This window comes from Triticum aestivum, chromosome 3B (genome assembly GCF_018294505.1).
Source record: "Triticum aestivum cultivar Chinese Spring chromosome 3B, IWGSC CS RefSeq v2.1, whole genome shotgun sequence".
Classification (NCBI taxonomy): domain Eukaryota; kingdom Viridiplantae; phylum Streptophyta; class Magnoliopsida; order Poales; family Poaceae; genus Triticum; species Triticum aestivum.
The window spans coordinates 667,493,584-667,500,125 of record NC_057801.1 but is presented as its reverse complement, the minus strand read 5'-3'; positions in this window follow the sequence as shown (position 1 = coordinate 667,500,125).

The following is a 6,542-nucleotide window of genomic DNA, read 5'->3' as shown; positions in this document are numbered from 1 at the left end:
TGACTATCTGTTGATCAACGAGCTAGTCAACTAGAGGCTCACTAGGGACATGTTGTGGTCTATGTATTCACACGTGTATTACGACTTCCGGATAATACAATTATAGCATGAATAACAGACAATTATCATGAACAAAGAAATATAATAATAACCATTTTATTATTGCCTCTAGGGCATATTTCCAACAACTTTCTCCTGCACGAGGCCAAAATATATATATATAATCCTGATCACGATGAATTAGATGCATGGGATTTTTTTGATGAAATTCCAATTTCAAATGGTTCCACATCCAAGATCCAATATCATTGCATAGCCTATACCATGTCAATGCTTTTCACTTCAAAGATAAAGGGAAAACCTTCTCCTTAGCTTCTTCTCTGGGCAAACCTGCAAGCTTAAATAATCGAAAAATTTCATCCACATATATCAAGTGCATATCAGGATGTTCGGTTCCATCTCATGCATAAGGATTAACTAGCAGTTGCTCTAACATACCCGTAGGAATTTCATATTCAATATTTTCAGTAGGTGCAGTAGATTGAGGAGTAATTAATTGTGGTTCTGGTCGAGGTGACGATACCCCGAACAAACCCCTCAAAGGATTGTTTTCCATAGTAGCAAGTGACAATAAATTTCAGCATGTAGTAATAATGTTTCATTACCAATTTCCACTTACCAAGAGCGCTTCACTCCCCGGCAACGGCGCCAGAAAATTGCCTTGATGACCCACAAGTGTATGGGTTAATTGTAGCCCTTTTCGATAAGTAAGAGTGTCGAACCCCACGAGGAGTAGAATGAAATGACAAGTGGTTTTCAGTAACGTATTGTCTGCAAATGATAAAATTGTAAGTAGCGGAGTAGTTTGGTAGCAAGATAATTTGTAACGAGCAAGTAACAAAAGTAGTAACAAAAGTGCAGAAAGGTAGCCCAATCCTTTTGAGGCAAAGGATAGGCCAAAACGGTTTCTTATGATAAGCAAAGTGTTCTTGAGGGTACACGGGAATTTCATCCTGTCACTTTCATCATGTTGGCTTAATTCGTGTTCGGTACTTTGATAATTTGATATGTGGGTAGATCGGTGCTTAGGTGATGTTCTTACTTGAATAAACCTCCTACTTATGATTAACCCTCGCGCAAGCAACCACAACTACGAGAAAAGTACTAAGAATAAATTCTAACCATAGCATTAAAGTTTTGGATCCAATCGGTCCCTTACGGAATAGCGCATAAACTTGGCTTTAAGCTTCTGTCACTCTCGCAACCCACCATCTAATAACTACTCCACAGTGCATTCCCTTAGGCCCAAATATGGTGAAGTGGCATGTAGTCGACGTTCACATGACACCACTAAGAGAATGGCAACATACATATCATCAAAATATTGAACACATATCAAGTTCACATGATTACTTGCAACATGATTTCTCTCGTGACCTCAAGAACGAAAGTAACTACTTACAATTGATAAACATGCTCAAGATCAGAGGGGTATTGAATAGCATAATGGATCTGAACATATAATTTTCCACCAAATAAACCATATAGTAATCAACTACAAGATGTAATCAACATTACTAGTCACCCACGGGCACCAATCTATAGTTTTGATACAAAGATTGAACGCAAGAGATGAACTAGGGTTTGAGAACAGTTGGTGCTATGAAGATGTTGATGAAGATAGCCCTCCCCAAGATGGGAGAGTTGTTGGTGATGATGATGACGATGATTTCCCCCTCCGGGAGGGAAGTTCCCCCGGCGGAATCGCTCCGCCAGAGGGCAAAAGTGCTCCTGCCCAAGTTCCACCTCGAGGCGGCGGCGCTTCGTCCCAAATGTCCTCTCCTTAATTATTTTAGGTCAAAATGACTTGTATACCAGAAGATGGGCACCATAGGTGGGCCGAGGAGGGCAGCGCCCACCAGGGCGCGCCTGTGCTTCCTGGCGCGCCCAGGTGGGTTGTGCCCACCTGGTGGCCCTCCTCTGGTACTTATTTGCTCCAATATTCTTTAAATAATCCATAAAAAAATCCTCGGGGAGTTTCAGCTCATTTGGAGTTGTGCAGAATAGGTAGCTTGACGTAGCTTTTTCAGGTTCAGATTTCCAGCTGCCAGAATTCTCCCCCTTGGTGTATACCTTGCATGTTATGAGAGAAAAGGCATTAGAGTTACTACAAAAAGCATCATTATACAATTAAACATCATAAATAACAGTAGGAAAACATGATGCAAAATGGATGTATCACCCCCGCCGACGCCTCGTCACCGTTGAAACTCGCCGGAGAGCCGCCACCGCCGCCACCCGACCGCCGCCGCACCCTTTGTTGCTGGTGAGCACGAGCGCGCAATGTTTCACCTGGGCCAGTCACGAGTGGACGCGTGGCAGTTTGCTACAGTACACGCAGGAACCAGTCAGGAGTTTTCTGTTGGTTTTGTTTTTATTTCAGTTTTTCAACTAAAAGTTTGATTAGCTATAACTCCTAATCTTTATATCCAAATTAGGTAATTCTTTTTCATATGCACTCACAAAAACCAACACTTTATCATAGTACCAAAATCTCACATGTTTGCACTTTGAAAATTGAATTCGTTCGAATTTGAATCAAACCTTCTGGAGGCCGTAACTTTCAAACCGTTTGTCGAAATCGAGTGTTTCTTTTTGCGTTGTGAGCGTAGTGCAATTTAGGTGTTTTGTACATGCTGTTATGATGCTGTTATTTGCATTTTAAAATGGTTTTCTTGCTGTTGGTTTTATTTTGGTTCTATTTGAGTTTGATGGTTGATGTGTTGATTGTGTGAAACGTGTAGATTATCCGGAGTGCGGCGCGGCCTATTGTTAGGAGTGTGACTTTTTGAACCAGAACCAAGGCAAGTTACATGTTGATCATCCTTTACCTATTGTTTTCTATGCATGTAGTATATATCACGCATTGAATTTATGGATGTATAGGAATACTATATTATTTTGGCTATGCTGTTGAGCTATCTTCATGTCCTTGCAAATCGTGGTAGTTGTAGTTGCTATGCTTTGTAGATGGGGGTGGTTCGTGTATACTTTGAGTTTATGTGAGGATTATATATATAACTAAATTGAGTAGTAATTAAGGATTTAATTCACCTTCGTGAGGAAGTGGTATTGCTTGGTGTTGAGGGAAGGCATCATGGGGTCTTGCACCTTTTCTAAGGCCATGCGCTCATGAGAGTGCACCCTAAGTGGAATGTCGCCCGGGTTCAAAAAGATCGGACAGACTTAGTGACTAGTAGCTTCCATGTGCGGCCACTGGCTATATGAGCTCTGGCTTAGTTGATCAGTTGTTGTTGCCCAGACAATGTCGACAGATGTAGCATATGTAGGTGGGATGTGCCGTCAGGTGGTTAAGGGAACCTCTTCTGAAAGACTTCGTCTCAATCTTCGGATTGGGTCCAATGGGTAAAGTGTACTAAACTATGCAGAGTATTACAACTAATTATGATTAGCCGTGTCCCCGGTTATGGAAAGTTTTGAGCGACTATGTCATTACGGTTGTTGGATGATCTTGAGAGATGTGACACTTAATAATATTTGTGGAAAAACTTAATAAAGGGTAGGTTGGAGTTGATCTTGCCAACTCAATCTTGTGTATATAATTGTAGTAACAAAAGAACTAAATAAACATTTGAGTATTAGGTAGTTATGAGGACAAAATCAGCTTTCTGCAAAAATAACCCTCAAGCCTTCCTTTTGTTGTACTATGCATATACATGTAGGTCTACTATATTATTACTCCCGTGTAACTTGCCAATACATTCAAAGTATTTACCTATATGGCTGCAATGTCTCATGTTGCAGGATATTCAGACGAAGAGTAAGGTACTATTAGGGTCGCGAGTCTACACTCAGCATCGCCAGTGGGCTATGATGGGACTCATCGTTATTTTTCTGCTACATTTCCGCTGTTTGATTGAATAAAGCTAGCTATGTGCTATGCAGATTGTTTTATTTTATACATTCTGGATCATGCATTGTAATAAATGATGCACTTGCTATTCTGGTATTCATCTATACTGTGTGTGCTAGCGAGTTCGATCCAGGGACTAGCATGGTAAGCACAGAGGCTCAAATCCTTTGAGGTTTGGTTGTTACATGTATTGATGAAGACAGTGAGTTGAAGCTACTCACCAGCAGCTGTGAGACAACCTCTGTTTAGTTGCTTCCTCAATCAGTTCGACTTCTTTAATCTTAACTTAAAGCAGAAAGGCTTGGTTCACCTCATCTTCGACTTGATGTCAATGATGCAAAGAAGACCTCAGAGGATAGCCATTCGTGCTTTCTTGCTACGCAGCTAGGGTTAGAGCATCTATCGTTGAGACAACTGAGGTCTCATCATCTTGTTCTGCCGGATATGGTGTAGCTCCAGGGCAGGCATAATGCCTTCTGAAGTGCTTTCAATTTTGTATATCTTTTTGTCGGTGTGTTTATATGCACTGGTGGCAACCTTTGATGCCTAGTGTATGTAATCTGTGGTCTCGTTCTACTTTATTATCACCGGTGGCAAACTTTGATGCCCAATGGATGTAATATGCCATAATTTCTTTATTGTATAGTTTAGGCTTATTATTAGTCGGTATGTTGTAATTTAGGCCGAAAGCTTCAATGGATCTAAATGTTGTCAGTCTTCAGGTCGGCCCGTAACTCGCTATATATGGGCCAAAACGTGGGCCTATAATTATCTTGGGCCATTAGCAGGTCTAGACGTATAGTACTTTTCCGCCTTTAACATGCCAAGTAAAGTTCGGGCCAGTTGGGCCAGAGAATACCATGGGCTTTTAACAGGCTAAAAACTAGACTGGGCTAGCGTTGAGCTGAAAAATTCACAGGCCAACACATGCCAAAACTATCATGGGCCTAGTTTGGCTCAAATAGCAAACGATCCATTAACATGCCAAAATATATCTCGAGCGTTGTTTCGCCCAATAAAATTATGGGCTTTAAGCAGGCCGATTTCAATGCGGGCCACACCAGCTGTAATTTGGACCAACTATTGCATGGGCCACTAATAGGCCGATAGGCACGTTAGGCTAAAATTTATCCACGAAGACTACGGGCCGTTAAGAGGCCTAAAGTCACTTGGGACAAGAAATAGTCCAGTTTTAGCACGGGCCGTTGAATGGCCTAAAGTGAAACCGGTCCGACAACGACATAGATGCACCAAGGGCTGCTAACAGGCCGAAACGATTATCGAACCGAACTAGCAATGGGCATTTAACAGGCTGATATACAAACCTGGCTTAGAATGGGCCCAAAAGAACAGTGGCCTATTAACGGGCCTGGTCTAAAATGGGCCGTAATTTAGCCCAAAACACAACAGGCTGTGAACGGGCCAGATCTGATATGGACCATAATTTGACCCAAAACATGGCAAGCTATTAACGGCACGGCCCACTAGTGTCTGAAAAAATATGGTGGGCCTTTAGTTGGGCCGGCCTTTTTACCATAACTTGGCCACTATTGGGTCGCGCCACGTGTTGACATATCATGGGCTCCTCCTATCCATTGTAGGGATGACATTGTTCAGAAACGTAGCATGCAATTTCAAAAATTTCCTACGCTCACGCAAGATCTATCTAGGAGATGCATAGCAACGAGAGGGGAGAGTGTGTCCACGTACCCTGGTAGTCCGAAAGTGGAAGCGTTAACTTAATGCGGTTGATACAATCGAACATCTTCTCGAATCAACTGATCAAGTACCAAACATACGACACCTCCGAGTTCTGCACAAGTTCAGCTCGATGATGTCCCTCAAACTCTTGATCTAGTAGAGGTACGAAGGAGTCGATGAGTTCTGTCAGCACGACGGCGTGATGACGATGTTGGTGAAGTGACACTACTGCAGGATGCTGCTAAAGCGACCCTTCGAGAAATTGTGTGTGATGCAATAATCGCAAATGGTGGTGTAAGAAAACCGTCAAAAATGTGCAAAACATTTGTGATGACGGATGCATCAAACACGGTTCGCATTTTAGTTGCGTGTGCGATGCAGGGCATACGGTTCAGTTCAGTTAACTATTTGCGATGAGGAGGAACAAAAGAAACAGGCGGCCAGATGAAGGCATGTGTGATATACATCATACGGTTCACTTGGATGAACTGTTTGTGATTAGGCAACACAAAAGACATGGTCAGGCAGATCAAGGTGTGTGCGATATACGGCATGTGGTTCACTCGGATGAACTGTTTGTGTTGAGACAAGAGAACAGAAACGGTTCAATATAACAAGATGTGTGTGATACGCGACAAATAGGTCTGTTAATCAGAAATGTGTGCGAAGACCAATAATAACACAAACGATTGCTTCTAATAATAGACGTATGTGATAGCTCTGTCTACACAACATGTATTGGCCATTGGGGGATGACTGGTCTTCCAGATACGCCATAAGGATGCGAAGAGGCATCCTATATCAGCAAGGACTAGTTGTTCCACCAATAGCTCATCTAAGAGAACTCTCAAGTTAAGTGTGCTCAGGATGGAGCAGCCATCAGATGGGTGACTGGATGGGGCGTTGT